This window comes from Neodiprion pinetum, chromosome 1 (assembly GCF_021155775.2).
Source record: "Neodiprion pinetum isolate iyNeoPine1 chromosome 1, iyNeoPine1.2, whole genome shotgun sequence".
Lineage (NCBI taxonomy): Eukaryota > Metazoa > Arthropoda > Insecta > Hymenoptera > Diprionidae > Neodiprion > Neodiprion pinetum.
In genome coordinates, this window is record NC_060232.1 from 10,623,117 (window position 1) to 10,643,249 (window position 20,133).

At 40.7% G+C, this 20,133-nt stretch overlaps 1 protein-coding gene and 1 non-coding gene across 3 annotated transcripts in view; one reads left to right on the plus strand and one right to left on the minus strand.

Moving 5' to 3' along the window:
- The window catches only part of alpha-Man-Ia (alpha-Mannosidase class I a), a 276,024-nt gene that overhangs the window by 182,819 nt on the left and 73,072 nt on the right, over positions 1-20,133 (minus strand). The window lies entirely within an intron of this gene.
- On the plus strand, positions 2,312-2,393 carry TRNAS-AGA (transfer RNA serine (anticodon AGA)). Its single transcript has one exon. It is a non-coding gene; the product is annotated as a tRNA-Ser (tRNA).

The window sequence follows — 20,133 nt, forward strand, 5'->3', positions numbered from 1 at the left end:
CCCGGTCATTTGCGCTGTCCTTTTCCGGTGAAATTAATCTCAATCGAAATTCAAAAATATGAGACAAGAGTCGACCTTTAACTGTGAACTTGAGGCCGTTCGTAATCTGAGGGTTTTTAGTCGAGATTTTCGTGACTTGAAATTTCCAAAATATGACTTATGTATTAATACCTTAGAATGAATGATTATTGTTGCTCCTTTTTTTATCGTACAAAAAATTAAGATAACGATAATTACCCGAGAAAAAAAATTCAAGTGACAAATTTTTTTCTATATTGCAAACAAGAACTTTGATCTAGAGTTTGTATATTTTCAAGTCGTTGTAAAATGGTGAAAAATTGATTATATCTGTTCGATTTCATTCTGCGATGACTCGTTTTATTCAGGAAATTACCTCTTCTCTATAATCCCACTAAGACAGTTTATTTGGTCATATTGGTATCGCATAATATTAAATTTTTCAACATTACACCGATAACAATTCTGACAGTGAAAACAGCAATACAAAATTCATTTCGTCGAATTTGTAATCGAATGGTTTTCTCAACAAATTAAGCCATAGCGGAATAAAATTGAACGAGCAATCTAAGTTTTTTTCTTATAATTTTGAAACAATTGGAAGTTAAAAATCGATGTTTAAGTATACTTGATTGTAATATTAATATTTTTTTCATGCATCTTTAAAAAAACATTCATTGATTACGAATACGTTCCTTTGACGGAGATAATGGTGAACTTTCTTTCAATTAGCTGCCAAATCGAACAACTTTTGATTAAAGCAATAAATGACTTCTATATGCATCCAATGAAAAACGACCGAAGCCGGTACAATGTGAAAAAAATGTGACGCGGACTTCTGCAGAATATTTTTCAGTCAGTGTCAACCCAACTCTGTCTGACATTGAATTTCTCACCTATTGTGAGAAAAATTTTTAATTACGCTTACCGCTCAGTTCTTAACTATTTTTATTTTTTACCACAATCGAAAAATACAGTTCCAGGTACAAAATGAAAATTAGTTTTGCAGCTGTTACCGGAAATTTTAGTATCCGTTACTATTCTTTCTCATTACGATGACTGTTGCTATATTTTCTTGTTACTGTTGCGAAAATTTAATGCGTGTGCAACAATAAATTGACGTTAAAGCCTTATATGACTAAAAAAGTAGAGTAAACCTCACAAACTGATTTTGCGTTGCAATTACCAAAAAAGGATCGACGATAGCGCAAAATGGTTACGCGTACCTCGTTTTTCGTAATTTCGACAATATTCAAGCAGTTTTTTTAACGACATCTGTTTTACTGAAGTTTTCTAGTTACTGTAACAAATGAAATTTTTTTCAGTGCTGAAACGACGACAAATATTGTTTTTACATTAGTCCACTTACGGTCGATTTTAAACTCGAAAATTTTTTACAGTGTACATTCGGATTCCTACCGGGTATAAGACATAGTGCACATCCATCACGGGTCGTCGGCTGTTACGCAGAAAGGTGGTGCAGCCGTCCATAAAGGAGTAAAGTTGTTGGGATGTTTTACCATCCTCTAAATCCTAGACAACCACCGGAACGGTTTTAATGGGTTTCGCTCTTGGAATGGCTTCAGGAAAGTAACTTAACCATCGTCAGACTTAACAAGCTTAAACAACTTCATACGGCGAGATGTGCCGCGGTTTACCGGCAGTTGCTCCTTCATGTCCCTTTATCGCTGGTGACATTCCGGAATGATAGCTTTGATGATATATTTTCATACTTGCCCGCGTATCTTTTTTGCTGTCGTAAAAAGAGACGTGTAACGGTGAACGAATTCAAAGAAGATATTCCGAGATTGAGTTCGATTTTTTTCATTCGTATTGTCGAAATGTTACGTGAAAACTGTATGAAAAAACACGCGCCACTTTCATCCGATCGTTAGAAATTGAAACAATTTCGTTGTATCGTATATCCGTGGAAAAAGAATTGCAATCTAGTTCTCGACAGTTTGATTGTGAGTTAAACTAAATATGTATTACTTGATACCCATTTCCGGGAAAATATTATTATAGCGCAAAATTCAACAAGTCTGTTTGCACTTATGCAACGAGATCCAGCCGGAAATTTGAATATTACCGATGCACTCGGTGAGTTGCGTATGCATAGACGGGATATTGACGAATCTGTTAAAACGTTACGTGTTCGGCTCGTGTAAATATGTAATTACCTCTCAACGATATTGACGGTATCATATCCACTCCGCAGCTGTTGAAACAACGTAAATGAATCTCTCGCAAAAATCAGCACGGTGAAATGAAAGGCTCAATGTTATCTCTACAAGCAGTCGTGGCCGAGTGGTTAAGGCGTCTGACTAGAAATCAGATTCCCTCTGGGAGCGTAGGTTCGAGTCCTACCGACTGCGAGAATTCTTTTATTCTTTTTTTTTCTCTCGTCAATCATTACTCGTGAAACATAATTTTTATTTCATTCATTGTCAGTCCGACGGTAACGAACAAAATTTTATTTACATTTGTGTGACTGTCTAAAGAACAAATTCTCGAATAATTCATACGGATTTAATATACATATTTCAGGTTTGCATTAGATTTGGAGTATAGAAGAGAATTGAGATTGAAAGAGTGTTAGTTCCTCTTATTTCGTTGATAAAACTAATCAAGTTTTTCTCATTACCTACACGCGTTCACTTTGTACTTGTTTATTGATCTTTATCAAAGCAACTCAATAAAAAAAATATATAAAAATTCGTATAACCATTATGAGAACAAAATTTTGAGTCTACATCGGTTTCTGTGTAGCCTGCTGCAATTCGCCGGTGACAAGCATTGGAAAAAAAGTAAAAGGTTAATCACGTGTACTAGTTTTTCGCATCATTGGATCAAATATGAAATATCGAGGCGGTGTGGAATGTATTTTTCTTTTTTTTTTTTTATCGCATCTCAACCGAGGAAGAAACCCCCCCCAATTAGCTCGCATAACATTATCGTAATAACCTACCGAGACTACACCGATAGGTTTAATACCTTTCAAATATCCAATCGCTTTTTCACAAGATTTCGGTCAAATTAACTCCCCCTCCATCCACATCCTCTGGGATTGGTTTTACCGGCGAGAGGAGAAGCGAACCCCTCTCGATGACGGTGGACTGCAATATCCTCGCGGACAATTTTCTCCGGTCTCGTGGACAAAAACGAAAACGAAACACGAGCAACAAAAAAAGATAAAAAAAAAAAGTTCCAAGAAGAGACGCGGAAAAGAAAAGTAAGAGACGAGTCATCGCGTCGACAAAGTTTATCCGTTTCTCCAAAGAATATCCCTTAATTTTCTCCACCTATTATTTTCGCCACCCTTCGGCCGGCCGTAAAAACTCGTCCAACAATCCGTAGTCCGGATGTAGCCAGGATGAGTGGAATAATCTCAAGTCGCCGAAAATTCGAGGCCGGCTGCAGCAGCCGGTCGGTCGGGACGATTGAAGTTCGCGTCACGGGAAAGAAGCCCGAAGGCTTCGTTATCTCGTATCATCCCGGGAGAAGAAGGAGTTTCTCCCTCTCTTTCTCAGGCCGTTTTCATGCGAAGAACGACGACGCATGCAACGCGAAAGAGAAGAGATTCCATCGGGAACGCGTATTAAAAATAAAATAAAATTATTTAAAACACGAAGAATTCGGCGCTCGCTGCTCGCCGACGATCGGCTTCCCTCACGTTCGCTTTAAACCAGCAGACGATGATCCTCATCGGTTCACCGTTTACGGATGCTCGGTTACCGACAACATTATACAGCTTTCAGGCCGGCGAACGCATCGCGGCAACGCGAATTACCCTCCCCTTAAGCAGTTTTATCCGAAATACCAAGTCAATGTTTTACCCCGGCATCTGAAATTCAAGATTCCCTAATTTTTTCAAATCTTCCATTAATCGTATTCGATTATCTTGTATTCCACTATTTTGCAACAGGCATATTTCACGGATTGAGAAACATGTAATCGAATGTTATACCTACTGCCAAAATTGCTGTGTACTTTAACGGAAAGTCCAAGAGATTTCGCAATGCTCAAGTTTTGTCACGTTGCGTTAATGTAATGGTGTAGTTTTATGAAAGATCGTTATTCGATGAATTCCAAATCATTAAAGATCGTAGGATCGAGATTTTTCTGAATGTTCAGTTAGGTTGGCAGCATTAATCCAGTGAGATTACTATCTTTACTTACACTCTCTGAGAAATGGTGGAAAAACAAGGGGGGGAAAAAGAACGCTGTACTTATAATTCGCGTGTGGGTTTTAGAAGAATTGAGCGGCAACGCACGTCAGAATTTCGTTGGTCACGTTAGGTCGGCTCCCGGAGCGTTCGAAGATATTATTAAGGAGATAAAACGCAGAATTGCTGAAAACGGCTCAAAGTAATCAACCCGTTGATCGATTAGCCAGTATATCTACAGGGCAAAAGAACAAGTTCCGTGAAAGGAAAGAGAAAAAAAAAAAAACTCTTCCTCCCGAATATGTTATTTGGGATCGATAAAATCGTCGCTGCTGCTCTCAGCTACTTATATAATATTTATATATACCGACTTGGACGCGTACACGTTAATATCTACAAGATTTATCTTGAGTTTACACTGGATAATGAAACGAAACCGGTCTATTTTTAACGATATCACGGCGGTATCCAGACTCCATAAAATAACATTGAAAATTAGCGTTGATCCCTTGTCGTCAGGATATTTTATTCGAGAGTTATCAACCTGTCCAAAACTGAATTTTTTTCAATAGGTTTTTCTATGATTCAACTTTGTTCTACTCCATGCCACACGAAGAAGTTTGAAAACATGAAAAATTTATAACCAACGAGGCTGATTTCCGCGGGACAATTCCTGTTTTTTTAACAGGATATGTTATTCACAAGTTTTAAAAGCGCTATTCATATGCATCCAACTTCGTTTATCATAATCCCACGACTGGCTTCAGTTTTATATCATGGTAGATTTTTTTTCGTTCTTTATCTTCTCTATGAATTTGTAGATTTCAGTTGAATGAATAGATAGAAATCACCGTAGACTGTTATTCGAATAATTCTCGTTTATCCTCACAACATTCGAGAGGGACATGAATTTGAAAACTCTCGGGCAGTTGGATATTTAACCGAAAAGAAGTGAGGAAGGTGAAATAACTACCGTTATTTGAATTTGAGTAATAAAATTTGGATTATCTTTGTGATATTTTCTTACTTTTCAATCTAAATTTTCAATTCATTGATATTTAAGATACCCAAGTTGATGCTACTTTTTTCGGAAAGTAAGCTACAAGAGTTGCTCAAAGGGGGACGAGAGCAAGAAATGAATGAAATTGAAAGAAATGAATTTCAGGTTTAATTTGCCAGTAGCTTCGGGAGATGAGAAAAATATCATAATATGAATACGCACAGCGGGAGCGACCTTGTTGAATGAAGAGTGTACGGGATACTGACGAAGAACTGGACCGGTTCCTGGGGGACATCCCCTCTTATTATCTCGTTTCATTAACTCTTGGTGTAACAAGTTGTAACTCAAGTGGCACGATGTATAATAAATTACAATCAACGACGATTCCGGAGAAAGTTTTGATCCTATCTGAGCAAAAAGCTTAACTTCCAGAGAAATGAGATGGAAAGATTGTACCGAAATCATTTCCCCCCATCAAGAATATACACCATGAAGATAAGAAATGACAAATGTTTATTTTTCTTCGCATTCAACATTTTCGTCAAAACATATCGATGTTAGTAATTTGTACTCTGAACCAGAATTTCTTCTACTCAAATTCTAACATTCTGAAGCTTCTGGTTTTCCCCATTTTCGACGCTACCTCGCCGATGGCAAAATCTTTTTAAAACTGTAACGTGGCTATATATATTCATACACGGTGGATATTGCATACTCTGAGGTGCCCGATTTGCGGGTACCTAGCAAGTTCCCAAGGGTAATAGGAAGGGAGTGAAGAGAGATGAACCGAGGTGAAGAGATGCTCGAGCGAACTCTGCACGTGATTTGCATAAAGTTCCATCGTCTGCCGGTCAAATACTCGTCCAACAGACGTAACGCTTCCATCTGCCGGCTCTTGCAGCGATGCTGCAACAGTCGAGTAGGTTGGCACAGCCAACAGTTGTTTACCCTTCTCTCTCGAGAGCAATGCCGATGACTGAATGAAATGATCGCTCAGCCCAGTGAACAAAGAGAGAGGGGGGGGGGGGGGGGGGGGGAGATAGAGAGAGAGAGAAGTTACTAGAATGAGCTGGGTGGAAGAGAAAAAGGGGGCTTTAGACCCAATCGATAGCCAATGGGAATTGACCGAGTGATATGAAAAACACGAAACCCCAAGGAAAAGGACTCATAGATCTAGATTCTGGCCGGCTGTCAGAACGGTTGCGTGAGATGATATTTTATATTCTCTTCAGCTTCCATTTGTACGACCGCTCTTCTAAACGCGAATGAAAAATTTTGTAACGACTCTTAGGCGGTGGTGGACCGGAGTCCATTTTTCATTAATCGTTAATAAACCGGTGCAGATGGACAAAGTCGGTTAATCGGATTGGGAACATCTCTCCATCTCCGAACATTCCAGCAAAAGGGTTTGTGTCTTGACTAAGTGTCGGTAACGGAATCTGTAAACAGAACTTTTCTTTCCTATCTACTCATATGAAACCATGAAACGGGATGCCGTAATATAAGCCATTTGTCAACAGATTCATTGTGCATACTTAAATTTACGTCCGCGCATTATTTTATACACTTTCCAAGGAGCGTTGCATCTATCCGCTTCTGCCTTCGACCCTGAACAAATTGAACCATGCGTTTGGGGACAAAAAGAATAAAAATATGTCTACAGCGAGGGAAAATACCCTTCGGGAATAAAAAAAAACGATGTCAGAAGTAAAAGCTAAGATTTATTGACCATCGTGTTTTGCTTTCGGTCTTTTCCGGTTCGACTATAAAAAGTCACGTCATAAAAAGTACAATTTCACATGATCAAACTGAACAACCATATATTCCGACAACTTTATTCCTTTTATCAAATGGAAGCTTGTCGATTTATTGACACTGGGTGTATTAATTGCAAAACGTTCTATTGGTTGTGCCATAGTGATTAATTTCAAACGCGTTTTTGTTTTGCGAAACCAAAAGGAGACACAACGTATCGATGAAGTACTACGTTTGAAAATGTCTATCAGTAAACGTGTATATTGTCGATAGGTTAAAAAATGGTTCAATTGCATGCTTTGCTCAAGGAAACGAATCAGTGCAGCGTTACTGCTAACTGTGAATGAAATATGCAGGAGACTCCAAGACGTAAAATTATCAGTAAGCACCGTGCTGCGGAGTGAATTGACTATTGATACTATCCAGCAAAGTTTTTCATGCGAGGATGAAAGTTTAAAAAGAATTTGCGGCGTCTTGAAGTTTTACTATCACGCTGCGACGGCGGAAGATTGATCGATAATAGAAAAGTCCGTCACGCCAAGTATCTGCTTCATCACTGTGCCGCACCGTACTACACCTATAAATTTGGTTCGCTATTTTTCAAGGCCAGCAGCACACATTGCAGGGCTCGGACCGCAATTTCAAAAGCTAATTATGAGATAAAATATCTCATGGGGAATTGTCCCGTATAACTTTGGGTTGTACTCGGTTGTGTATATTCTGGAAGCCACAATCGTAAATCGGTATCGATATACCGAAGGTACCGTTGTTGCTTTAACTAGACAATGAATGCTTGCGCACTGTTCAGTTCTCGTTGCTTATCTCCTCTCCCTTTTTCCCCGGCTTGTCTTTTTCCCTTCCGCCTGTAGTTATGTTCCTCGACTTTCACGACGGTTCGCCATTTTTAGATAAACAAACGATTGTTCCACCCCTCAGCACGACGTCTGTATTGTTGCCGGACGATCGAGACTGATCGATATTCTTCGCTTTCAATGACTTCTTTCGATCATAAACCGCACTGATATAGTTACGACGTATACGGTATTGATTGTGTTGTGAAACTCAATGCACTCGGATTTCACAGTAGCTCTAAGAGACCATAATCGCGTGTGTATGAGTAGGTTAGCGGCAGATTGATCACACTTGATGACTTTGTAGAACTTACTGAATCCCGTTACTACTTAATCGACGTCAGAAATCGAGGAAACTCACTGTTTTTGTCTTTGTTGAACGACAAAATCCCGAATTTCGTCAAATATATCACTCGAAGAATATGACATGAGCTAAAAGAAAGCTGGAAAGTACAGTTTTTGGTAAGAGATTTAAGCCATACGCAAGTGGCAATTGTCGCGTTTTTCTCTTTGCAGTAATTAGGCCACACAGATTATATTTTTTATAGATTCCTACAGATATTTCAAGAGAGTTATCGTTGTAAAGCCCTGTATTTCCCAAGGATTAATCGGGGTCCCAAAGTCTGTTCGAAGCCAGAAATTACCACAGATCGAATATCCCTAACCTCATAACTCATATAAAACACGAAACATTTGCGGAAGAGGCGTTGTTTCTGTACGGCACGCTTTCTACCAATTCGCCTAAGTGGTCGTTCTCTTTCGACCCTTTGGCCTTTCGGCTAACTCCAAGATCGATACCAGGACGCACTCACTCGACCCAGACACTGCGCATAAATATATCCGCATGGTCAAACAACCGTCTAGTATTCAAGCGAAACGAGTATAAATATTCTTCCGATGGTTTTAAAATATCGGAACTGCTCCAGGATGGCACAAGCATTCGATCGCCGTGATATTGCTGAGAAAATTTCGTGATAGAAAATCAATTTTTCATTTCCAAGCTATTTTTTACGAACGGATTTGCATCCGTGATGCTAAGATACAAAAATCCGTTCTTGTTTAATGACACAATCGAAACGTTTCGGCTTCACAGGCACCGATCCTAATTGGCTCTGCAATTATGACCTCATTAGCAGACCTGGTAAACACTGTGACTTGATCCTTTATGGACTGGGCATAATCCGGGGAGAGTCCACGTAATGGATCGACATCATCCACGCCGCAAACTGTGCTGAGAATCTTGAACCCTCGAAATTGATTGAGGTTGATTAACAGAGGATTGGTGTCGAACAGTTTGACAGTGGGTAGTTCGAATACCGCGTCAGCGTTCGTTGATATACCGTTGGAAGTCCGACCGCGACGTTCGTTCTCTTCACCTTGAGGAACTTCTACATTTCAAAGCGATCTCGACGTTGAACGCGATACTCTCGAGAACTACGCAGTTTCGCAATCTAACTTTTCTAGAAAACGTAAACATCTATCTACTTCAATTTCCAGTGTCTCGAGTGAAACGAATCGCGATACTCATGCATATGGTTTAATATTTGAAAAGATGAAATGCAGTCTAGGGAGAAAATGAAAGTAAATAAAGTGTCAAAGTAAAAGATGCAAACGGAACTTAGTTGTGAGTTTTTTTTTTTTTATCTTTTTCTAGGCGAACAGGAGCAGCCCAAGAAAATGAAACGAATTTCAACTTTGATGGATCATCACGAGGGTCCTGTACTTTTGCGTTAGAAGCAATTCAATGTTTCTTCATTAGACAATAAACTAGAGCAGCGAGGGCAATATACCCGGTATATATACACAAACTCAAACATGTGATGGTTTTTGGACGTCAGGTATGCTTGGTAGAAGGAAGTCTGGGAATTAAGATTAAGAAGGCAGCCGAGATACAGGGCCATCTGTCATTGTCGGTATTAGCGAAGAAACATCTGACTCCTCACGCAGAAGGACATGGAAGGTCGAAAAACTGGGCGAGAATTCATCACCGGTCCAGCTAACAGAGGAGGAATTACGGGACGATGAGTATTGAATTCATAAAAGTGTATAAAAATAACCGAACACAGGTGGGAATTTCCTTCGTTCAATGTTAACCAAAGTCAATGCGATGGAAATGAAACACCTTAACTCGCATCCTTCCTTAACTTACGAGTGAATGGTAAGTGCCGAAGAAGCGAGGTAGCAAAGCTCTTCTCGTCGAAAGCATCTTTCTTTCAAGACGCATCAGTGATTTTTCCACTGTCGGTTGGTACACGTATAACTGAACACCTTGGAAGTATAGCTGTAGTCAATTCTATTTCAGTAAAAATTCTTCGCTTCTGTCGACAGGTGAGTCAGTTGCTGTTTTACTTTCTATTAGTCTTTGACGGCACATTGCCATGTTTGATTATCGGTATTACGGGACTGAATTCTCATTCGGGTTGTTTCAGTCGAACCGGTCGACTGGAAGGTATTCCAAATAGCGACAAGGGTCATCAAGTAGTTGACGAAGCGTGAAGACGAATGCAAACATTCGCTTGTACGATTGGGACAATCGAGACAAGCGAAGCAATCGGGACGCACTGTCGAGAGACGAACGTAGGTACCAAACTGATTTCATCCAGTTGGAATTGTTCCGACGCAACACGATGCAAATTTCACCGATTCAACGCTCCAGAAGTTTAAATTGTTTGGTAATTCAATCGCTTGTAGACCAGTCTGCCAATTGGCTATATATGGTTTCGATTTTTAAATTGTATTTCGTGCCAGTTCAGAAACTTACTGTAATACCTTACTATACAGGTACCAGGTGCTTGTTTTTCAAATATCACTTTCATGCATCTTCAACCGCGAATGCTTCTGCGATCCGAGTGACCGTTTCGCTGGAGTCTGAAAAGTGTCAAGTGTCAAGGCGTAAAAAGTAAGAGAGCAATATTAAGCTGCTGTTTATTAGCAGGACGAAGAACCGTCTAAATTGACTGGCTCATTTCTCATTCGGTGAAATGCGCGGGGCTAAAACTTGGCTTTGCAAACTTTGCGTAACGCCGAAGTAAGCAAGGAGGTATAACTACCTACCTACCTACGCACCAAGTACCAAGGAACGAGCGAAAAGCCCGACAGGATCCAAGAGTTGAGGAATTTATTGAAACACATTTAACTTTGTTGTTGTTTTTATTACACAACAGTTCTCGTAGCCGTCCAACCGGAGGTTGAAAAATGCCGATGATTTATGCGAGTTGAAAAAGTTTATTAACCTTCTGTCAAGAAACGTGTTGCTTTAAAAAACAAACGTACTTAGAGGGGCAAGGGGGCGATACCTGTCTGCTATGGAGAGACGGTGTAACGTTACCACTGAATTCACTCTCGCGGCTGACTCGGTAGGACCAGGAAATGTGCAACTTATAATTAGTTCTAACCTCAAACTTTTTCCCCGCCAGAACCGTCAGACGTCCTTCACTCGTTTCCAGCTTCCTCCTGTCCCCTTGAAACTTTTGCAAGTGTTTATTATCGACTGGTACTCGGTGCTCTCAAGTCCCTAACAAGAAGTTACTTCTTCACGTTGCATTTCCACACAATGTAATACTTCATTTTATCATGAAAAAATTGTTCACGATTATCAATTTACGTTTCTCCAGATGGATTTTTGAACATTCGTATCACTACACTTTTGGGTGTTGCCGAAATAAATCGGGTTCGTTGTGTGACAAAAAGTGACCAAAAAACAGGCAGAAATTGAAAGATGGGAAAAAAATGCTTTGATGGCAAAATGCGTGGTTACAGTTTATAGTCTGACAGAGGAAAGTTTGTACAATAATGTTGGTTGACACGGCAATCTCATTTATTTCATAACATATGAGAGCTCTTATATGTGTTTTTCTACGATGACTACCGGATCATAAGAAATGGGAGGAAAACGGGTGATTTCACACTTTGTAATAATATGATCTGTTGTATAGTGAAACTAGGGAATTATGTGAAATGATAACTGTATCCAAAAAGTATAAGCTGCGCGCGCGGTCGTTCGCTGCGGGTTACGAATATAGAAACACTTTCCTAATCCCCGGGGATATAATTGGTAACGTGTTCAAATTAAAGGCTTGACCATTCCAGTTTGAGAGAACAATGCCGAAAACTATGTGTAGGTGGAAACAAACGTTCTGATATTAATTGTTCTATCCGAATATATTCCGCAGCCTCTATGCGACCCTCGCCCCTCACTCTGTACACGATATTATACAAAGACGGCTTTGCAAGCTAAATGGGCTTTGCGAGAAATATATAACCGTTGGTATTAGTCGTAATGTATACGATATCAGGTATAGAGGGTAAACGAGTTCATTAACAATTGCAGAGTTGTACGAAATTTTACACGAATAAAAATACCCGAGGTTTCGGGTGTATTTTACTTTTCCTTAATAACAATCGTCTTACCTTCACGGATGAAAAATAATCGAAATGCGTATCGAACTTGAAAATTCCCACCGACGAGATAGGGGAGTATAATTTGATGAAAAAAATAATTTCCCCTCTCTACAAGCAGGATTATAATTATTTTCTCCGACGAAGGCGTGCGTTAAAGGCACCTCACCGAGGTGAAGTTAAGCTCTTTACTTTCAGAAAAATAATATACTTTTCATTCGCTAATCCGGCACTGAAAGCAATGACAATGAAGCTTTATAGGTTGAAACTCGCAACTCGAGCTTCCGGACACGTGTACACATATATAAATATAACTACTTTGCCAGAAGTGCATCGGGAGCTTTCATGGCTCGCTGCAGGCTGGATTTCGAATAATCCTGAAGGATGGGAAAACTTTAACACCGCAGTAGACTCGGAACGATAACTACCCGGAGCTATAGCTGCTGGTTACGTTTGTTTTTGAAGATTAATAGTTACGATGCAGTCACCGTCAATTGCTGGGTTAAACTATTATTGCAGATGCAAACGATATTTCCGCAGCGTCAGGTGTGAATTTTTTGAGCTACGAATCCGAATTGAAAGAAATTCTCACAAGTCCTTATCCCAAGAAGTACCCGTAATTCGGCGAAGCGACTCAAACCAGATTTCCAGTAGCTGAAGATTAGAGTGTCCATTTTAATTATTCGGATATGAATATTCCGAGCTTTCAGCCGAGGGGATAAGATTACTTTTCTCCTCAGCTAAATTATGCGTTAATCGCATTTTACCACGCCTTCGAGTGTAAGTTATAAAAATAGGGATGATAAGCAGCGGGCGCAGAATGGATAATAAGGAACGAGGGATTAGGAGAGGCCGACTTCCAAAGCGGAACGATATAACCGTAATTCCCCTCGCGAGGGTAGGAATATCTGCAGCCATCCAACTGAAATAGTTGTCCTCGGTGTTGCCGATAAAATAATTCGTACCGTTGGTAATTTTCCCCGAGATTTGGATGGTTTTCATCAACTATTGTTTGCGGAGGATTTACTCGGTGGTTTTGGCCCCGGGGTTCGAGCGGAGGGATCTTCTCTACCTCGTTATCCCGATTGCGAAGAGCCCTTTGGTTGTGTAACCTCGCCCGGCACTTCTGCAGCGATACCTGCCTCGGCCAGCATTAAAAACGTATTAGTCGGTAGCCAGCCGGAGCTCTTTGCTTGAATAAATGATTAAAAAATTTTTATACGTTTTACTTTCATCGCTCGAGGCTGTTGATTAACGTTAATCGATTTCCCGCTAAACTCTCATCGAGTGCATTTTGCCGGGATACGCGGTGAAAAGCGAGACGGAAATAATAGAAAAAAAAAAAATAAATAAAAATAATCGATGAAACAAAGAGAGCGAATGAAAGAAAAAATACATTTACCACGTCATAAGTGAATATTAAATTCTCCTCATATCGCACAAATTCCACGAGCAGCTGCCTCCGATGAAACGATCATCCACCTCCGGCGTTTTCATTAATTCACTGCGAAAATTGCGAGTGAGGCAGTTTGCGAGATTTAAACTATCCCACCGCTGCCACCAGTTGTTAGGTCAGTTGCCCAGGGAAATTAGGATGAGCGGAGTAGTTGCCGCAAGTTTTCACCTTGCTTGTAAAATGATCCACTGTTCGTATACGCGGCTGAAGAGAATTGTCTCGATGATTGAAGTTCTCGTTTAAGAAAGGAAGGCAAGCAAGCCAGGATTATCAAGTCTCGAGACGCTGCAGCCCTAGGCGAGGCACCGCCACGATTACGTCTGTTTTTCTTACGCAATTCCGATCTCGTTCGCAAAAACTGGTTCCCCGTTTGTACGAAGGTTGAAGCAAAAGTGTATCTCGATCCATCTCTTTCCCGGGAGGGAAGAGCTAACCCCCAGGATACGTGGCGAAACTTAGGTTCGCGAGGACGACGGCGAGGATGATGTACGAGCTTCGTTCTGGAGAAAAGACGCCGAGAACCAGGCTAGGGTGAACAAAAAAATCAAGGAAAAATTCTCCGCCTCGAGGGATTTTGATTTTGATCTCATTTTTTTATTTCTTCAATTTTTTATTTCTTTGTCGTTCTTTTTTATAGTTTTTAGTGCTTTTTTTTATCCTTAATTTTGATATATGAGAAAATTTTATCCCTAGACTGCCTCCCCAATTTTAATCATAAGATCCACCCTTATCTTCTTCAATTTTTCTTTTTGAAGCAAACTTTTCCGTCGATTACAACGGATCTCACTCGAAATGGTGTATTTTAATTGAGTAAAAAGTATTTCATGATGTGTTCATGAGTAAACAGTCAATTGTTTGACTGGTGGCATCACTGTGATTGATTTTGCTTCAACAACAACTTGCAGGTTATTCAATTATTTATAACAAACATGTTAGCAATTCTATTGCGTTGATTCTCACGAAACTGTGAGACTCTAAAAATTTGGCGTTCTGAAAGCGTGCAATTTGTGACAATGTAGTCAGTGATGAGAATTGGAACAGTACTGTAATGAAATCGGAGATCTAAAGTCGTCAAAAGGCTGATATTTCCAATTTTCAACGCCGCAAGCACCCTGAACTCTTGACAAGAAACATTCACTTCGGTATTGAAGCTAATTGAACAGCAATCAAGCAGGTAATTATTACACAAGATTAAAAAATCGCAAAAGAGCAAAAGCCTGCAGTTTCACGGGAACGAGAAATTGGGGGGGGGGATTCGATTAGTTAACAAAAGACGGGGAGAGACGTCACTTGAAAATAACAATAGAAAAACAAAAGGAGAGAAGCTGCGCACTCGATTAAGGGTATTGCATTCTTCGTTGAGTTGGAAACAGCAGCGGCGGCAGCAGCAGCATTACCATCTCCATCGCCGGGACGAGAGTCGAATACAGATTGCGGAGAAACTCGGTTTTACACAAACTCGCCAGTGCTTATTGTTAGATGAATTCTCATTAATTTCGACGTATCAAAAATCCGGAGTACAAATGCTCGTTAGGACATTTCGAGTTCTAGAGCAATTAAATCCGCGTGGAACGGAATTTATTTCGCCGACCACCGCCATCAAGGGGACACAGCCGCGTTAATTATTCGTTTGATTATTTACGCGACTACCGGTGGTGCGTTGGAGAAGAGGAAATTGTTTCGTCCGTACTAGACTGCCTACCACTACAATTTCACCCCCCGATTATCCCGTGTACGCACCCGACCACATCACCTACAGGATGATTCCCACCTGGCAAATTCTAGCGTGAAATCTCACTCTGGATACACGATGTAGTAAAATGGGGCATCACGTGTTAACTATAACGTAAACGATTGAACGTTAACATTTTTTTATTTTTCGACGAGAAATTTCTCAACGACGGTACAACTCCTAAAAGCCTATGAAAAATCGTATTCGTGGTTTCTTGAAACCAATAATTGGGACATTTCTGATATGATTTTAAAATTCATATGCCGAAGGGGAATTGTTGTAGTAAAATTAAAAAATGTTTCGAGACGTTCCTGGAGGTTGTTTTATCGCAGGAAAAATCCCCGCGAAAAATAAAATATTTAATGGTCAATCGCTGATTCGGAATCAGTTGGTATGGAACAATTCGTACGATCGTATCTCCATTGTGCAAGCAGGAGCGGAGAACGGATACCAAATTTCCGAAAAATTGTCTGCGAAACTTGATGCTGAATAGACGTGACGTCCCCTCTCCCTGATTTTAAATTAGGCGGAAATTTTACCAAGGGCTGATGCCTGCTCGTCGTTAATAAGACGAACTCCCTGCTCGACAATCATGCTGACGAAAAGAAAGAAACGAAAATATGATTCATGCATATGTAATATGTGTATGAATATATACCTTGTTGAATTACGATATCTCCGAAAATATCCTCGAGTTTTGTGCATTCTTTCTGCCCTAACGTGCTCGATTGATATTTTACAATCCATTATAAGGAAAACCAATAAATGATTACGCAGTGAATTGGAAAGCCATCACAATCGAGGATAATTGACAGTGAAAGACCGATATTGAATCAAGGTTTCGTTTTTATACCAAATTGTACCTTGAAGCGAATCTTCCGCAGTTCAAACGATGAATATTTCCTGCAATTATAAAAACGATTCCCTGATATTAATATGACTTCCATACCTACCAATTACGGATTTTACATCATTCCTATTCACCCGATAAAAATTTAATTTTAACGTCTTGCCATATTTTTCACTAAGCTCAAATGGAATGCAATGTCATTGATTTTTCTAGTCAATCTTAAAATAATTCATCACCCTGCATCAAATTTCCAAAATTTTCGCTGATCGGTTAAGACCAATAAACGATTACACGGTAAAATTAAATGGCTGAACACTTAAGGATGATTGATAATGAGAAAAACGATATCGAAGATTTGATTACGTCAAATTTTGCTTTACCTGCCATACTTCCAATTTTGACAAAGCGGAATTCATCTTCTACAGACCAAATGAGGAATTCTTTACAATCAACATCACCCAAGTCTTGCATTTCCGTATTTGTCGTGACCAATTCAACTGTCCCCCCAAATCTTTTACCCGCAATAATCTTAAATTACACGCATTGACTATAGTATTTTTTGGTCAAACAATAAGCTTAAAGCAAAAATTGTAATGCTTACTGAAATGTTGGAAATGTGGGCAAAGGAATAGACGACAATTTCAATTCTTTGTATCAAATAATAATAATCCCGCTATGTTTCCGACGCACATTTCTGACCATCCTTCATTATCTCAACGACTCCGTTCGCAGTGATAAAAATGATCAAAATTGATCACGGCACAGTGGACTTTGCCCGAAAGCACATATACAACCAGCTCGTCAGCTATGAATATGGCGTGACTGACAAGCCTTGGGCGCGCCTCGGCCGCCCCGCCTTGCTCGTTGATTTATCGTCCCTCACTGCTTATAGATCGTGAGCTCCCGGTTATGCCATTATCATCGCGTTTCACTCTTTGAGCGGGCTGGATAAGATCGGGTGTCCGGGGAAGGAAGACGATCATTTCTTGAACCGGAACTCGGTTATTACCGTACGCAGATATAAATTGATGCCAAAATTCTCGACAAATTCTACATCGGAGGTCAAGCATCCTCTGTTAGATCTCATCAAGAGATTCCATAAATAACAAAAACAATGACGTTTTCTCATTTCCATTAACAATTTTTCATTCCCTTCCGATATAGCTTACACATCGATTCTTCGATCACTACCCGACTCTCCAAGTATGATGGGAAAAACTTCCCACTACACCAACAGATTCGTGCACCAAAAAATTCTATTTGTTTGTAAGTTCCACGGTATGGAGGCTATACCTCGTTAAACGACGGTGTAAGACTACGCTAAGGGATTAATGAACTCGTTGCTGAGGAGTCGAGAGGATAATATAAGACGGCAACAACTCTTGGTCGAGTGGCGCGTCGACGTCTTGTTTATTCACCTGTAACTTATGGCTAGCTCATGGGGGAGGAAGAGATTCTTCCCAGAGCAGGCGAGCGTAAGACGCCCGGAGAGAGAAGGAGAGAGGTTACAATTTTCCGCTCCCTGGGCTTTTCTTCAACCCAGATGTCGCGGCGCGTGGGTGGGAAGAAGACCACGGGTGTAATCTCTGCCAGGTAGAAGGACACCCACACACCCTTGGAACGCGGCTCTTGGAGCATATACCACGAATCTTGCTCGAGGCTGCAGAACGTGATGCACCGAGCCTTACCTACCCCAGCCAGCTTCGAGGATGCCTCGGGGACATCTTAGCGCGTCCTGCAGGAACAAGCAATTCGTTCTTCACGGGAAACAAAAGAAAAACCAGCTTCCATCCTCGAGCCGGAATATATGGTACGGTGATACCGACCTCCTTCATTTCCCATTCACGTCCCCATATCTAATTCGTGACTTGCATACCCTTTTTTCACTCCTAGTTTCCACGGAGCCTGAGATGAGACGTTTCATCTCCATCGCGGATAAATGGCAATAGACAAGAAGAGTGTGCAGCGATTGTATTTGGATTTTTTGCACGAGCGCTGCAGTGGCGGCACATTTCGCCATAGAAGCTCTTCGGGTTGGGAGATTGAGAAGAATTTAATGCGACGAACATAACCCGACGTTGTACGTGGATTTCATAGCCAAGAAAATCGGGCGCCTTTTTTACCGCCACTGATCATTCGCAATCCCCGTGGTTTCGATCTGGGGTTCGTGACTGAAGGTCATTCCGAAGGAAAATACTCGAGCTTCGAATTGCAGGAGAGAAAAGAGAACCCACCAAAAGGCTAACGAGTTCACACTGGAAAAAAGAGTAAAGAAAAAAAAAGAACACTAGCGCCATAAGAAAAGAAGGGAATGGTGTGGAGAAAAACGGTTGTATCCCTACTCGGAACCGAAGAACTTCTCTGTTCACCTGCCGGTCACCGCGAATAGAGGAAACAGCTCGCTGACCGTCGGACACATGTAATCGAAAATCGTCTCATCGACCAGCAGAGTAATCGTGGGGACGACACTCTTTCGAGTTTATTGCAAACGTAAAGGAGTCAGGCGAGATCCTGATTGTGAGTGAAGGGGGACAATGCTTACCTACTCTCTATTCATTATTCCCTCCAAGGAATGGAATTTCAGAAGATTTCTGCGATTCGATGAATATTAAGGCATTGTTTCAGATGTCGGATGAATCGTATTTGGTAAAAAACAAGTTTAGTATTACTTCAAAATGGCCGCTTATAAGAAATACCAATCTCCTGCAGAAAATATGTAGATACTTCGATATTACCACGCTGGAACGAGTAAGTGTTTCTAATTAACAGAGCCATCAACTGAAAGAACGTTTTCAACCTGAATGGTCCAAGTTCCAAATGGTTCAAATATCCGAATGGTCAATACACTTGCAATGGCTCTAGTTAAGCAAAATCATACCTATGTGTACCATTTTAACTTTGATATTAACCGTTTAGCAGTTTGAAATTTATCCAAGAAAGAACGACCATCCTTAATGATGAATTTGAATATGTATCCACAGCGGTAAAATTTGAGTCTTCATAATTGGTCAAGCGGAGTTGCGGTAAGAAGCTAATTTTTCATCATGACGAATACGTGCCGTTTATTTTCCGCTTGCGTACTGTAAAAGTATTTATGGATGGATAGAGGGTGTTCGCCAGGGCGTAGTTTTGTTAGCATTGACCGCGCCCATGCAGTTCACATACGCCCTTCATTCCAATCAGCTTTAACGCGTTCCGGAAGCATTATCCTTTGTCTGTCAGCACGTCTCCAGCACAGACAGCAAAGTAAGCAGAATACCATGGCCAGACTTGCCAACCTTCTTCGCCCACTCGTCCCTTTCCTTTTCCTCGTTCGACGCGGCCCTCTAATCTCGTGCCCTTCAAACCGTTTGTCGAAATAAAAACACCGAGCTCGTACAGCAGCTGCGTGTACTTTATATTACCTCACAATATGCTGGTGGTTTGGATCGATTCGAAGTACAGTAAAGTCTGCTCAACTTCCTGCGCTCGCCCTTCTACGGGAATCCTTAAATGAGGGACAAGCCAATCATAGAGAATGTTTTGGGAAGATCACCATTAATTGGAGTAGATGGAGGCTCCTCGTCTTTTTTGTTCCTGCAGATACCGTCAGTGTTTCACCGTTTCAGTTCTCACGATAACACCCAAGTTATTCGACAAATGACGGACAACCAATCCGAATTTGAGCTCCCCCACTTTTATAGGTATCTAAATCCCCCTGAAGGAACGAAGTCGAAACGAAAAGTTATCCTGCGAGAATATAAGCAGAGGACACGGTGCATCCATCGCCTCCTTTACGCGGTTGAGGAAAGGGGGAAGCGCAAGGTATTCCATCATTTGGTGTAACAGTTTAAAAGCTTTCATGCGCCGAGAGTCTCGTCGCGTCGTTGGCGGGTGAGTAAAGTATTGGCATTTTGTGCCGTGCAGA